The sequence below is a fragment of the Scyliorhinus canicula genome, chromosome 18 (assembly GCF_902713615.1).
Source record: "Scyliorhinus canicula chromosome 18, sScyCan1.1, whole genome shotgun sequence".
Lineage (NCBI taxonomy): Eukaryota > Metazoa > Chordata > Chondrichthyes > Carcharhiniformes > Scyliorhinidae > Scyliorhinus > Scyliorhinus canicula.
The window spans coordinates 22,484,166-22,499,083 of record NC_052163.1 but is presented as its reverse complement, the minus strand read 5'-3'; the positions used below and the strand labels follow the sequence as shown (position 1 = coordinate 22,499,083).

Here is a 14,918-nt window from a genome sequence, read left to right as displayed (position 1 = left end):
TTGGGGTAATGCTGACAGTGTTACTCTGAGATAGGTTTAGGGGATAACGCTGACAGTGTTACTCTGAATGGGGGTTTGGGGGGTAATGCTGACAGTGTTACTCTGAATGGGGTTTGGGGGGGGGGTAATGCTGACAGAGTTACTCTGAGATAGGTTTAGGGGATAATGCTGACAGTGTTACTCTGAATGGGGGTTTGGGGGGTAATGCTGACAGTGTTACTCTGAGATGGGTTTAGGGGATAATGCTGACAGTGCTACTCTGAATGGGGGTTTGGAGTAATGCTGACAGTGTTACTCTGAGATGGGGGTTTGGGGGTAATGCTGACAGAGTTACTCTGAGATAGGTTTAGGGGATAATGCTGACAGTGTTACTCTGAATGGGGGTTTGGGGTAATGCTGACAGTGTTACTCTGAATGGGGGTTTGGGGTAATGCTGACAGTGTTACTCTGAGATGGGGGTTTGGGGGGTAATGCTGAGTGTTACTCTGAGATGGGATTTAGGAGGTAATGCTGACAGTGTTACTCTGAGATGGGGTTTGGGGTAATGCTGAGAGTGCTACTCTGAGATGGGATTTAGGAGGTAATGCTGATAGTGTTACTCTGAGATAGGGGTTTGGGGGGGGCGGAATGCTGACAGTGTTACTCTGAGATGGGATTTCGGAGGTAATGCTGACAGTGCTACTCTGAGGGTGGAGGGTAATGCTGACAGTGTTACTCTGAATGGGGGTTTGGGGTAATGCTGACAGTGTTACTCTGAGATGGGTTTGGGGGTAATGCTGACAGTGTTACTCTGAGATAGGTTTAGGGGATAATGCTGACAGTGTTACTCTGAGATGGGGGTTTGGGGTAATGCTGACAGTGTTACTCTGGCTGGGTTCGGGTGTGCTGCTGATATTGTTACTTTGAGATTAGTTTTGGGGTAATGCAGCCATTTTTATTCTGAGATGGAGGTTTGGGATAATGTTAGCAGTGTCACTCTGAGATGGTAATGGGGGTAAAGTATTACTCTGAGAATGGTTTAGGGGGTGATGTAAACACTGTTACTCAGAGATGAGTTTTGGGGCAATGTGATCAGTATTACTTTAAGATGTGTTTGGGGGTAATGGTCACAGTGTTAGTCTGAGATGGGGATGGGAGTTCTGCTGACAGCGTTACTCTGAGATGGTTTGGGGCATAATGCTGACAGTATTATGCTGAGATGGGTTTGGGAGTAATGGTGACAATATTACTCTGAATTCAGGATAGGGTTTCTGCTGACAGTGTTACTCTTAAATGAGGATGGGAGTAATGCTGGCAGTGTTACTCTGATATGGGTTTAGGAGGTAATGCAGGCATTGTTACTCTGAGTTGAGGTTGGAGGGTAATGCTGACAGTGTTGTTCTAAAATAGTTTCAGGGGGTAATACTGGCATTATTACTCTGAGATGGGTTTTTGTGTAATTCTAGCAGTGCTACTCTGAGATGGGTTTTGGGGTAATACTGACAGTGTTACCCTGAGATGTGTTTGGGGGTAATACTGACAGTATTACTCTGTAAGAAGTCTTACAACACCAGGTTAAAGTCCAACAGGTAAGTATTACTCTGAGAGAGGGTTCTGGGGTAATTCTGATCATGTTACACTGACGTGGGCTTGGGGGCTAATGTTGACAGTGTTACTCTGAGATGGGGTGGGTGGGTGGTAATTCTCACAGTGTTACTCTGGATGGGTTCGGGTGTACTGCTGACATTGTTACTCTGTGATGGATTTAGCAGTAATGCAGACATTCTTATTCTGCAATGTGTTTTGGGGTAATGCTGGCAGTGTCATTCGGATATGGGGTTGCGGGTCTTAATGATGACAGTGTCACTATGAGATGGTGATTGGGGGGGAAAATGGCTGATAGTATTATTCTGAGATTGGTTTGGGGGTAATGTTACTCAGGGATGAGTTTGGGAGTAATGTCAACAGTGTTACTCTGAGATGTGTTTGGGAGCAATGGTGACAGTGTTACTCTGAGATGGGGATGGGGGATTCTGCTGACAGTGTTACTCTGAGATGGGTTTGGGGGCTATTGCTGACAGTGTTACTCTGTGGTGAGGTTTGGGGTACTGCTAGCAGCATTACTCTGAGATGGATTGAGGGGATAATGCAGGCAGTGTTACTTTTGAGGTGAGGATGGAAGGTAATGTTGACAGTATTACTCTGAGATGGGTTTGGGGGTAATGTTGACAGTGTTACTCTGAGATGGGTTTTGGGGTAATGTTGACAGTGTTACTCAGAGATAGGTTTGGGGGTAATACTGACAGTGTTACTCTGGGAAATTTGTTTATTGCCACATGTACCGAGGTATAGTGAAAATTATTTTTCTGTGTGCAGCTCAGACAGATCATTCCATACATGAATGGAAAGTACATGGCGCAAACATAAAACACACAATGTAATTACATCGACACAGGCACCAGGTGAAGCATACAGGAGTGTAGTACTACTCAGTAGAGAAGATGTATGCAGAGATCAGATCAGTCCATAAGAGGGTCGTTTCGGAGTCTGGTAACAGCGGGCAGAAGCTGTTTTTGAATCTGTTAAGTGCATATTCTCAGACTTTTGTATCTCCTGCCTGATGGAAGAAGTTGAAAGAGTGAGAAAGCTGGGTTGGAGGGGTCTTTGATTATGCTGCCCGCTTTCCCAAGACAGCAAGAGGTACTGACATGGTCAACATCTGAGATGGGGTTTTGGGGTAATACTGAAAATGTTATCCTGAGATGGATTTGGAGGTAATGTTTGCAGTGTTACTCTGAAAAAAGGTTTGGTGGTAATACAAATAGTGTTACCCTCAGATGGGTCTGGGGGTAATGCTACCAGTATTACTCTGAGATGGTTTTGGGATAATGCTGACAATGCTACTCTGAGATGGGGTTTGTGGGTAACACTGACAGTGTTACCCTGAGGTGGATTTGGGGGTAATGTTTACAGTGTTTCTCTGAGAAGGGGTTTGGTGGTAATACAAATAGTGTTACCCTGAGATAGGTCTGTTTGGGGGTGTAATGCTGACAGTACTCTGAAATGGGGGTTGGGGATAATGTTGACAGTGTTACTCTGAGATGGGGTCGGGAGTAATGGCAACACTATAACTCTGAGATGGGTTTGAGGGTGAGGCTGACAGTCCTACTCTGAGATGGTTTTGGGGGTAATGTTGGCAGTGTTACTCTGAGATGGGTTTGGGGATAATACCAACAGTGTTACTCTGAGATGGGTTTGGGGGTAATGTTGGCAGTGTTACTCTGAGATGGGTTTGGGGATAATACCAACAGTGTTACTCTGAGGTGGGTTTTGGGGTGATGCTGAAAGTGTTACTCTGAGATGGTTTTGGGAGTAATGCTGACACAGTTACCCTGACATGAGTTTGGGTTTTAATGCTGACAGTGTTCCTTTGAGATGGGTTTGGGTTTAATGATGATAATGTTACTCTGAGGGGGCAAAGGCACAATGCTGACAGTGTTACTCTGAGATGGGATTTGAAAGATAATACTGACCGTTATTCTGAGATGGGGTTGGGAGGGGTAATGCTGACAGTGTTACTTTGATATCGATTTTTGGGGGTAATGTTGACAGTGTTACTCTGAGATGGGTTTGGGGATAATACCAACAGTGTTACTCTGAGATGGGTTTGGGGGTAATGTTGGCAGTGTTACTGTGAGATGGGTTTGGGGATAATACCAACAGTGTTAGTCTGAGGTGGGTTTTGGGGTGATGCTGAAAGTGTTACTCTGAGATGGTTTTGGGAGTAATGCTGACACAGTTACCCTGACATGAGTTTGGGTTTTAATGCTGACAGTGTTCCTTTGAGATGGGTTTGGGTTTAATGATGATAATGTTACTCTGAGGGGGCAAAGGCACAATGCTGACAGTGTTACTCTGAGATGGGATTTGAAAGATAATACTGACCGTTATTCTGAGATGGGGTTGGGAGGGGTAATGCTGACAGTGTTACTTTGATATCGATTTTTGGGGGTAATGTTGACAGTGTTACTCTGAGATGGGTTTGGGGATAATACCAACAGTGTTACTCTGAGATGGGTTTGGGGGTAATGTTGGCAGTGTTACTGTGAGATGGGTTTGGGGATAATACCAACAGTGTTAGTCTGAGGTGGGTTTTGGGGTGATGCTGAAAGTGTTACTCTGAGATGGTTTTGGGAGTAATGCTGACACAGTTACCCTGACATGAGTTTGGGTTTTAATGCTGACAGTGTTCCTTTGAGATGGGTTTGGGTTTAATGATGATAATGTTACTCTGAGGGGGCAAAGGCACAATGCTGACAGTGTTACTCTGAGATGGGATTTGAGAGATAATACTGACCGTTATTCTGAGATGGGGTTGGGAGGGGTAATGCTGACAGTGTTACTTTGATATCGATTTTTGGGGGTAATGCTGACATTGTTACTCTGAGATGGGGTTGGGGGGTAATGCTGACAGTATTACTCTCATATGGTGTTTAGGGGATAATGCTGAGAGTGTTACTCTCTGAGATGAGATTTGAGGAGTAATGCTAACAGTGTGACTCTGAGATGGGTTTGGGGGTAATGCTGACCGTGTTACACTGACATGGACTTGGGGGGTAAGGCTGACAGTGTTACTCTGAGATGGGATTTGTGGGTTAAATCTGACTGTTACTCTGAGATGGGTTAGGGGTAATGCTGACAGGGTCACTGTGAGATGGGGTTTGGCGCAATGCTGACAGGGTCACTCTGAGATGGGGTTAGGGGCAATGCTGACAGGGTCACTCTGAGATGGGGTTAGGGGCAATGCTGAGAGTGCTACTCTGAGATGGGTTTGGGGGGTAATGCTGACCGTGTTACACTGACATGGACTTGGGGGGTAAGGCTGACAGTGTTACTCTGAGATGGGATTTGTGGGTTAAATCTGACTGTTACTCTGAGATGGGTTAGGGGCAATGCTGACACGTTCACTCTGAGATGGGGTTAGGGGCAATGCTGACAGGGTCACTCTGAGATGGGGTTAGGGGCAATGCGGACAGGGTCACTGTGAGATGGGGTTGGGGCAATGCTGACAGGGTCACTGTGAGATGGGGTTAGGGGCAATGCTGACGGGGTTAATGTCTGAGATGGGGTAAGGGGCAATGCTGACAGGGTCACTGTGAGATGGGGTTAGGGGCAATGCTGACAGGGTCACTGTGAGATGGGGTTAGGGGCAATTCTGACAGGGTCACTGTGAGATGGGGTTAGGGGCAATTCTGACAGGGTCACTGTGAGATGGGGTTAGGGGCAATGCTGACAGGGTCACTGTGAGATGGGTTAGGGGCAATGCGGACAGGGTCACTGTGAGATGGGGTTAGGGGCAATGCTGACAGGGTCACTGTGAGATGGGGTAAGGGGCAATGCTGACAGGGTCACTGTTAGATGGGGTTAGGGGCAATGCTGACAGGGTTACTCTGAGATGGGGTTAGGGGCAATGCTGACACGTTCACTCTGAGATGGGGTTAGGGGCAATTCTGACAGGGTCACTGTGAGATGGGGTTAGGGGCAATGCTGACAGGGTCACTGAGATGGGGTTAGGGGCAATGCTGACAGGGTGACTGTGAGATGGGGTTAGGGGCAATGCTGACAGGGTCACTCTGAGATGGGGTTAGGGGCAATGCTGACAGGGTCACTGTGAGATGGGGTTAGGGACAATGCTGACAGAGTTACTCTGAGATGGGGTTAGGGGCAATGCTGACAGGGTCACTGTGAGATGGGGTTAGGGACAATGCTGACAGGGTCACTGTGAGATGGGGTTAGGGGCAATGCTGACAGGGTCACTGTGAGATGGGTTAGGGGCAATGCTGACAGGGTCATTGTGAGATGGGTTAGGGGCAATGCTGACAGGGTCACTCTGAGATGGGGTTAGGGGCAATGCTGACAGGGTTACTCTGAGATGGGGTTAGGGGCAATGCTGACAGGGTCACTGTGAGATGGGTTAGGGGCAATGCTGACAGGGTCACTGTGAGATGGGTTAGGGGCAATGCTGACAGGGTTACTCTGAGATGGGGTTAGGGGCAATGCTGACAGGGTCACTGTGAGATGGGTTAGAGGCAATGCTGACAGGATCACTGTGAGATGGGGTTAAGGGCAATGCTGACAGGGTCACTGTGAGATGGGGTTAGGGGCAATGCTGACAGGGTCACTGTGAGATGGGTTAGAGGCAATGCTGACAGGATCACTGTGAGATGGGGTTAAGGGCAATGCTGACAGGGTCACTGTGAGATGGGTTAGGGGCAATGCTGACAGGGTTACTCTTGCCCACTCCTGTTGGGGTTTACAATCTCTGACACTGCTGTGCCTGCGCCTTTAAAAGTTTTCCCGTTGCGTAGAGCTTCATGAATGAAGCCACATGACAAAACATCATCTGACGTCTGGCCTCGGCACAAGCGCAAACAACGAGTGTGGGGGGGAAATTCCTTCAATTGTCAGAAAGGGGGGAAAACGGGCCCTCTCCCTGCCTATTGCTGCCCCGGAGCTGCGCCGCTGAGTCGGGGAGTTTCCCAGGAGTCGGTGAGTGGGGGGATGGCGGGGTGATTGGGGCAGAAAAGGGGAGCTGTTTTGCTGAGTGTGCAAACGCAATGAGAGTGTAAGTGTGTGTATGAGAAAGAGAGAGAGGGAGAGAGAGAGGGAGAGCTGCTGACTCATCAGCGGGGTCAGAGCAGCCTGAGTCAGGGAGAGCCTGGGCACTGGGCTCTACAATGGGGGGGAGAGGAAGAGGAGAATGAGACTGCTTCAGAATGAGAGCAATGCCCTAACTTCACACAAGCACGTTCTACATTTCTATCATAATGTGTCTGTATGCTTTATGTATGTATGTGTGTGAACAGGCAGCTGCTGACTCGGGGTCCCCCCAACACACACACACACACACACACAGTAGTTACCTTCACCCTTGTGCTTAAAAGCAGAAAAAAGGGCTGATTCATAATGAGACAATGTATAAATATGATAGCACCTGACTGGAAATATATACATGTGTGTGTATATCAAAGCTGCTGACTCAGGGCACACCATCTGGTAGCAGCCTGGTGTCTTGTGTTGGACAGAAAGGGGACTGGGATATTAAAGGACAGTAATAGGAATGTGATTGCACTGGTATGATTTTTACACACTGGAGACCTTGTGCATCTGACTGGGCCAATTGTGAGATCTATATTGGGTGATTCCGGGGCTGAGGGACTGCTCAGAGTAAGTCAGCAATAATTTTTGCTTTCTGAAGAGTGAGCAGCGAGGTTTATTTTCTGCCTTGGAAAAAATACAGTGTGTATGTTAAGGAATTGCGACAGACGGACCAATGGATGGGTTTTAACAGGACAAGGCCAAACATTCTACAAATGTGTACAGATTAAACCTGCTGACTCGGCTCTTGTTAGTGAGTGTATAAAAGTGATATTCCATTGCTGATACCGTAAGGCTGGTGATTCATAAGAATGTCATGCGAGATGCCATAAATACATGTTTGGACCTTGGGAGTGGTAGTGGGGGTTTGGGGAAGGGAGGGCAGTGGGGGTGATGATTGATGATTCATTTCTCGGGTCTCGCTGATCATCTGGAATGGAAACAGAGAGAAGTGCAAGAATGCAACCCAATTGTTGAATTATCAGCCTGGCTCCAAAGTCTGGCATTAGTGTGGACGGTCGGTGCTCCTTTAAATAGACTTCTCAAAAAGCCACGTATAAAGAATGCACCGACAGATGTACAGAAGAGTTGCTTCTTAATTAAAATTTGTCTCTAAAGGTGAGCAGTGATGTTTATACATTGTGAGAAAAATGGGAGCATAGAGCATCAAGGAAGCTGTTAAGTGGGTCCATGGTGTTCCACTTTAACAGAAAAGGTAGCTTATTAGGCTAAATTTGTACCTGTTTAGGAATGGATGTTTACAGTGTGTTGAAATCATGTAATATTTTATTTGCAAGAATTTGATGTGATTTCACAGATTATCCTGCCTTTCTGATATCGGTCAGTGCTATATTAGCTGCGGGTGAAAGCACGCTGTAACAAGATTTAAAAATTTGTGTAGCACCTTTCGCTAATTAATTCTTTTGAGTAATTTTGGCAATTAAGTTGTATTTACAAACTATAAAAGACTTGCAATTTTAAATATATATATTTATGTCTTAAAAATACCTCGCTGTGGTAAGGAGGGAGTTAATAGCTGTTATTCAACCTCTGGATTTTGCTTACAGTGGCAAATTGGATGAGTGTCACTTCATCAGTTTGATATGATCCCTTTCACTGAGTGAATTACACCCTTGTTATACATCCCAAGTATCTGTTCTCTGTGTGCTGGTATCTTATAGTGCTGTGTATGTCCGCCAGAAGGAATCCGACTGCTTCACCTGCGCTTGGCAGAAAGGTTTAACTTTATCAAAGGGAAAGGACCCTCAGATTTTTAGTTGATCGATTATGGTAGCAACAGATCAAATGTCATCTCGTAATATATCCCTTCCATACAGCCATTTTAAACTCCCCATGCAAAGTAAACCTTAATGCTGAAACTTGACAATCAATGCCCTATAATTCTTTTTGCTAATAAAATGTAGAATTGCTGAATTGTACAAGTTGTTTCGAAAATCGGTAATGGCTGTGCTTGCCTCATCTGAAGTTACTGGCATGAACTGTGTTTTTAAAGGCTTTGATTGCATTTCTAACCAGAACTTGTCCCATCTATAATCGTTCATTTATTTAAGAGTTTTGGGGTGGGATAGACAGTTGGGAGACTGGTAGTGTGGTAAGGAAGCTGCTGCATTTTGGCTCTGATTCTTTACTCGATATTCATGTCAAAATCTCAGTCCTTCCTTCAGTAACACGCTGGAATTCTGATTGTACTGTCAACATATGTATAACTACAACAGGGCATGGTTGCCAAATGCCTGGAATTAATTTCCATGAGGTTGCGGGGCAAGGTGATTCAACCCCTGGTTTTAGTTGCGCCCTTACTACTTCACCACACAAAAACATTCTGCCTATTATTAAAATTAGTATTTTCAACATTTTGCTGGAGATTTTTAAAGTTCAGAAATTGCTGCATTTGACACAATTACTTTGGGCTTACTGCGGATACATTTAGCCAGACAGAAACACACAAGCGTCTTAAAATTCAGTAAACACGATGTGGTTGTCGAGTACAGGCCGTAACCACTGATTTGCAGTCTAAGTTGAGTACAGGTTTTTATTGTGGCGGGGGGGGGGGGGGGGGGGGGGGGGGTGGTGGTGGTGTGTTGGGGGGGGGGGGGGGGGGGGTGGTCGTGTGTGGTTGGGGGGGGGGTGGTGGTGGTGGTGGTGGTGTGTGGGGGGGGTGGTGTGTGGGGGGGGTGGTTGTGTGTGGTTGGGGGGGGGTTGGGGTGGTGTGGTGGGGGGGTGGTGGTGGTGTGGGGGGGGTGGTGGTGTGTGGTGGTGGGGGGGGGTGGTGGTGTGGGGGGGTGGTTGTGTGTGGGGGGTGGGGGTGGGGGGGGGGCAGCGTGACGGAGACGCATTGTACAGAATACCATCAAAGTCAAAATGAAATGAAGCAAACCAGGAAATAATACTGACTGGTTTGGGTTTAAAATGCCACAATTCCAGGTGCAAGAAAGGAGTTAAGAATCATCACCATTTGAGGTCCTGTCAGGGGCGGACAGGTTGGAGTCAAAGCCTGTACAGCAGACATTGTAGGGAGGAGAAAAAAATTGCAAGGACAAGGGATGCAATTTCTGTGGAGGACTAATTGCAATGGCATTGATGAAATCTGGTGACTGAGATGCTAGCGGTTATAGTGAGCGAAGCTTTTTCTTGTGATGGAAGGGCCTTCCTTCATACAATGATATATTTGATCGGCGTGAACTTTAAAAACAAAATAAAGAGCGACAAGTTGTTGGAACCTCCCAGGAGACAATTTAAGCAATGGGTAGATTCTGGAGTTCTGTTTGAAGTCTAAGAAGAGAGTTGGTAGTTTAGGGATGTGCTGTTATGGCCATTAACCTTCTCATTTTTACCATTTCAATACAATGTGGCTTTTAAGTGTTGTGTTTGAACACTGGTCCTGGTGAACCAGGTTTCTGTTCAAACAGAGCTCGTAAGAAATTGTTACAGTGAAAGCTATTTAAGTTTCAGCTCTACTGAAAATGGGGAAACAGGGATGCAGCCACTGAGCAGAGTTTTAAAAACAAAACACATTCTGGGCATCGTGAACTTGCATCTTTAAAGATGAACAGTTTTGGAGAGGTTGTTAGAAATAAGTCTCCTCATTAACATCCGATGCTTTGATCTGATGGGTAATTAGTCAAAATTCCATGTGTTACGTGAATAAATAAATATGCTTTCATAAATCTACTGATCTTGTCAAAAATATTGTTTTGGAAGTATCCTTGCAATTTGGAAATCAAGCTGTGTGTCCTGTAATGCTATATTGATGATCTTGTGTTTAAAAGTTGAAACAATGAAGTGCTCAACGGATCAGTCAGGATCTGTGACAAGAACAGAGTTTAATATTTCAGCTGTAGATGCTTTCTCAGAACTGGAGAGTCCAAACGTGAAAGGTTAACCCATCTGCTCTCTCCACAGATGCTGATTGACCTGCGGCGAATTCCTAGCATTTTCTTTATTTCTGATTTCCAACACCTGTAGCTGCTTTTTATTTAAAAAAAAATAAAAAAATTTGTTTGCATAAAGTGTTGTCTACTGAAGCGCTTAAACCCTTGGCTTGATTCCTTTGGACAGTTGAGCTCCAAATTAGAACAAGCAGTGCAAAAGGGTCTGAAAAGATTGGTGTCTATAAAATAAAATCCACTTGTTGCTGTTGACGTTCACTGTGCAAGACTTCGACGTGTGTGTGTGTGTGTGTGTGTCATTGATAACTGCCTCTTTGCCCTTCCTTCCTGAGCAGCTGATAGCAATTCTGTTCTGAGGTTTTGCACATTTGTGCTACAGATACAACTACATATGCAAAAATAGCACATGTTTAGTTTTGCTGCTTGCTTTTTGTCAGGGGGTGGGGAATGGTGGTTTGTGTGGGGGTGGTGGGGGGTTGAATTTTGACTTCCTCTTCAGTGTGTTCATTTGTTTTCTGGATTTCCCCAGCCTGCTGGTTCTCTTTTTCTGGTTCCTGTTGCCCTCCAGCTCTTCTTTTTTAAAAAAAAAAAGCTGTCGTTGCTATTTATTTTACCTGGATTTGAAATGTAGATGCTGTGTCTGGAATTCCAAAAATGTGCATTTCACTCTCCGGCCTGCACTCTAATTTATGCTGAGTCCTCGTGTAACTCCTTCAGTATTCACTCTGTGTGTGTGTGTGTGTGTGTGTGTGTACTGAGACATGCTCAATGGCAATTTTTCCTCCAAAGCTTTTGATCTTTCTTTCTGTTTTAATTGCTTAAAAAACAGTTTCTGAAAGGTCTATCGTGAACCTGGAATTTCATTTCACATTTAAAAACTGATAATGGAGGGTTGAAGTTGCTGAATACTATCTGTATGGCTTTATTCCTGCTTTATTCCTTGCTGTTCGATGGGTCAGGAAAATGCTTTCGACTTCTCTTCCCACTCTGGCGACCCTGCCCCACTGGTAGTTTTCTGTCCCGACATAGTACAATGTCAGACAGACCTTTTCTCTCGTACCATCAGAGCTGCCATCCTTTTCTCATTGGGACTGGCACTGGATGTGCCAACCGCCCCCTCTTGGTTTCAGCTGTCGAACATTACCATATTTCCAAGTCAGAAATTGGCACACCATGGGAAGCTGTGGAGCACTGGGAAAGTCCAGGGTTGAAAAATGAGTACTGAAGTAAAATGGAAGTGTGTTTGTAGTGGGGTTGGTGGCTGTTTATTATGGATTTTTTTTTCTGTAACTGGAGAGTGTTGGTTGAGTAGGTTTAGATTGAAATACACTTCCTAGTAATTTTTTTCTAGCGTTTTCCCCAAAGGTGTCGAGTTGTATAATTCGGCATCTACAATAACCCCCCCACACACACACACGTGCACACACACACGTGCACACACACACGTGCACACACACATAATCTCAGCTGTGGAGAGACACGTGGAGAGACAGAGAGGCAAACATTCTCCTACAGCAGGGAAGGGAGTCATTTGGCTGTCTTTGCTTACTTGTGGTTGGATGAAGAACCACAGAGGCTAGATTCCTTGCCTTCTTAAACTTTGTGCGCTATGAGGGCAAATGGTATTTTATTTTGCATTTGTGCTGGGAATATACTTTTAATCTCAACTGTGCTTTCAAGTTGGTTTTGCAAAGGAGGAAAATGGGTTCTGTTTGCGTGGTATTGGAACAGTAAATGGCAAATATAATCACTTTCATGAGGCGAAGTTGCTGATTCACCAGGATTGCACAATTGAACAAATACCATCTCGGCCTTACTCCCTCAATCGGGCATCGTGCTGTAATCTACACTAAAAGAATGAATGGTTTTGGAATGTGATAATGTTGGTATATGTACACCAGAATGCCTTGGCCCTTTACACAAATATGCAGCTCTATCCTGTCCCATCTTACTTTTTTTTAATAAAGATTTTATTGAGGTATTTTTGGTAGAGTGACAACAACAAAATAAACAATATACATGAAACCATAAACATAGTGCGAAAGCCATTTACCTCTCGGACAGGTCTCACCCTTATTCACCCCCTACTCTAATCTAAACTACTTTCCCCCCCCACCCCGCCTGCGAACGATTAATTTTCCGCAAAGAAGTTGACGAACGGTTGCCACCTCCGGGTGAACCCTAACAGTGACACTCTCAAGGCGAAATTGATTTTCTCCAAACAGAGAAAGCTAGCCATGTCCGATAGCCAGGTCAACGACTTCGGGGGCTTTGAATCCCTCCAAGCTAATAGTATCCGTCTCCGGGCTACCAGGGAAGCAAAGGCCAGAACGTCTGCCTCTTTCTCCTCCTGGATTCCTGGGTCTTCCAACACCCCACAAATTGCCACCTCTGGACTCGGTGCCACCCTTGTTTTTAACACCGTGGGCATGACATCGGCAAACCCCTGCCAAAATCCCCTAAGCTTCGGACATATCCAAAACATGTGGACATGGTTCGCCGCTCCTCCTGCACATTTTGTGCACCTGTCCTCCACCCCAAAGAATCTGCTCATCTGAGCCACTGCCATATGAGCCCGGTGAACAACCTTGAATTGTATCAGGCTGAGCCTGGCACATGTTGCACTTCTCCTACCCACTCTCTGGAAACTACCCTGTCCTGAATCCCCCTTAGCGGTAGGAACGGGAAGGTTGACACCTGTTTACGAAGGAAGTCCCGCACCTGCAGATACCTGAATTTGTTTCCCCTCGCCAACTCAAACTTCTCCTCCTGCACCCTCGTACCCGGAAAGCTCCCCTCTATATACATACCCCCATCCTCTCAATCCCTGCTCTCCACCATAACAGTAACCCCCCGTTCATACTCCCCGGGGCAAACCCGTAATTATCATAATTTGGGGCCCAGACCGATGTTCCCACATGGCCCCCAAACTCTCAGAGCCGCCACCACCACTGGACTGGTGGGGTACCGTGCTGACGGGAACGGCAGAGGCGCAGTTACCAACGCCCCCAAACTGGTGTCCTTGCATGAAGCCGCCTCCATGCGCACCCATGCCGACCCCTCCCACAACACCCACTTGCTGATCATGGCTATATTAGCCGCCCAGTAATAGTTGCTAAAATCTGGCAGCGCTAGCCCGCCCTCTCCCCGACTCCGCTCAAGCATTACCTTGCTTACTCACGGGGTCTTGCCCACCCAGCCCAAGTCCGTGATCACTCTGTTGACCTGCTTAAAAAAAGACCACAAGTACGGGTGGGAGGGGAGCGGGCTTGTGCAATACGGTACGATGGAAGTATTGAAAGTACGTGGATGTTTGCACATTTTTGCCTTTTTTGCTTCCTTTCTGATGATGTCTGTAACTGTTTATAAAGCCAAAAACTACCTCAATAAAATTGTTTATTTAAAAAAAAAAAGACCACGGAGTAAAGATGGGGAGACACTGAAATACGAATAGGAATCTCGGGAAGACCGTCATCTTCACCGTTTGCACCCTCCCAGCCAGAGACAAGGGAAGCGCATCCCATCTCCGAAAATCGTCCTTCATTTGGTCCACCAGCCGGGCCAGATTCAATTTATGCAGCCGGTCCCATTCCCGTGCCACTTGGTTGCCTAGGTACCTAAAGCTTCCCTTTACTAACCTAAACGGGAGCTCTCCTGTCCCCTCGCCTGGACCACAAACATCTCACTCTTTTTATACCCCGAAAATCGGCCAAATTCCCCTAGAGTCCTCATGATTTCTTCCATCCCCTCCATTGGGACCAAAACGTACAGAAGAAGCAGATCATCCACATAGAGTGAAACCCTGTTTTCCCCCCCCCCACCACCCTCCGGCTCTATAGCCAGCGCAAACAACAGTGGGGAGAGGGGGCATCCCTGTCTCTTCCCCCGGTCCAGTCTAAAAAAAGTCCGATGTTGTCCTATTCATCCGTACACTTGCCACAGGAGCCTGACCCAGTCAATACAGCCCCGCCCAAATCCTCCATGCTCACAGATAGCCCCCCCCCCCCCCCCCTTGCCTTTCTCAGCTGCTCCACCGACCTCCCTGTGGTCAGCAAGCTAAACTCCGCCTGTAACCGCCGCTATTCCTTTAAAAGCCCTGTCTCTGGTGTCTCCGCATACCTCCTATTGATCTGTAGTAAGTCCTTTTACCAGTCGGTCCGTCTCCGCCCTATCCACCTTCTCCCTATGGGCCCGGATCGAGATCAGCTCCCCCCTGACCACCGCCTTCAGTGCTTCCCACACCACTGCTGCTGAAATTTTCCCCGTGTCATTAACCTGCAGGTAGCTCTGAATACATTTCCTCAGCCGCTTGCACACCCCTTCATCTGCCAAAAGTCCCATATCCAACCTCCAGTACAGGTGCTGGTTACT

The 14,918-nt window shown here is 46.5% G+C and overlaps 1 protein-coding gene across 3 annotated transcripts in view; it reads left to right on the top strand.

Annotated features, from left to right (window-relative positions):
* The first annotated feature begins 6,383 nt into the window (after positions 1-6,383).
* LOC119953196 (transcription factor MafG) overlaps positions 6,384-14,918 on the top strand; it is a 57,195-nt gene continuing 48,660 nt past the window's right edge. Inside the window, exon 1 of one of the 3 annotated variants that reach the window (XM_038777189.1) lies at positions 6,384-6,528. The gene's annotated coding sequence lies outside the window, so the exon portion shown is untranslated. Of the gene's footprint in view, positions 6,529-7,164; positions 7,207-7,733; positions 7,756-14,918 lie in introns of those variants that run through there. The other 2 variants (XM_038777190.1, XM_038777191.1) reach the window with 2 other exon arrangements.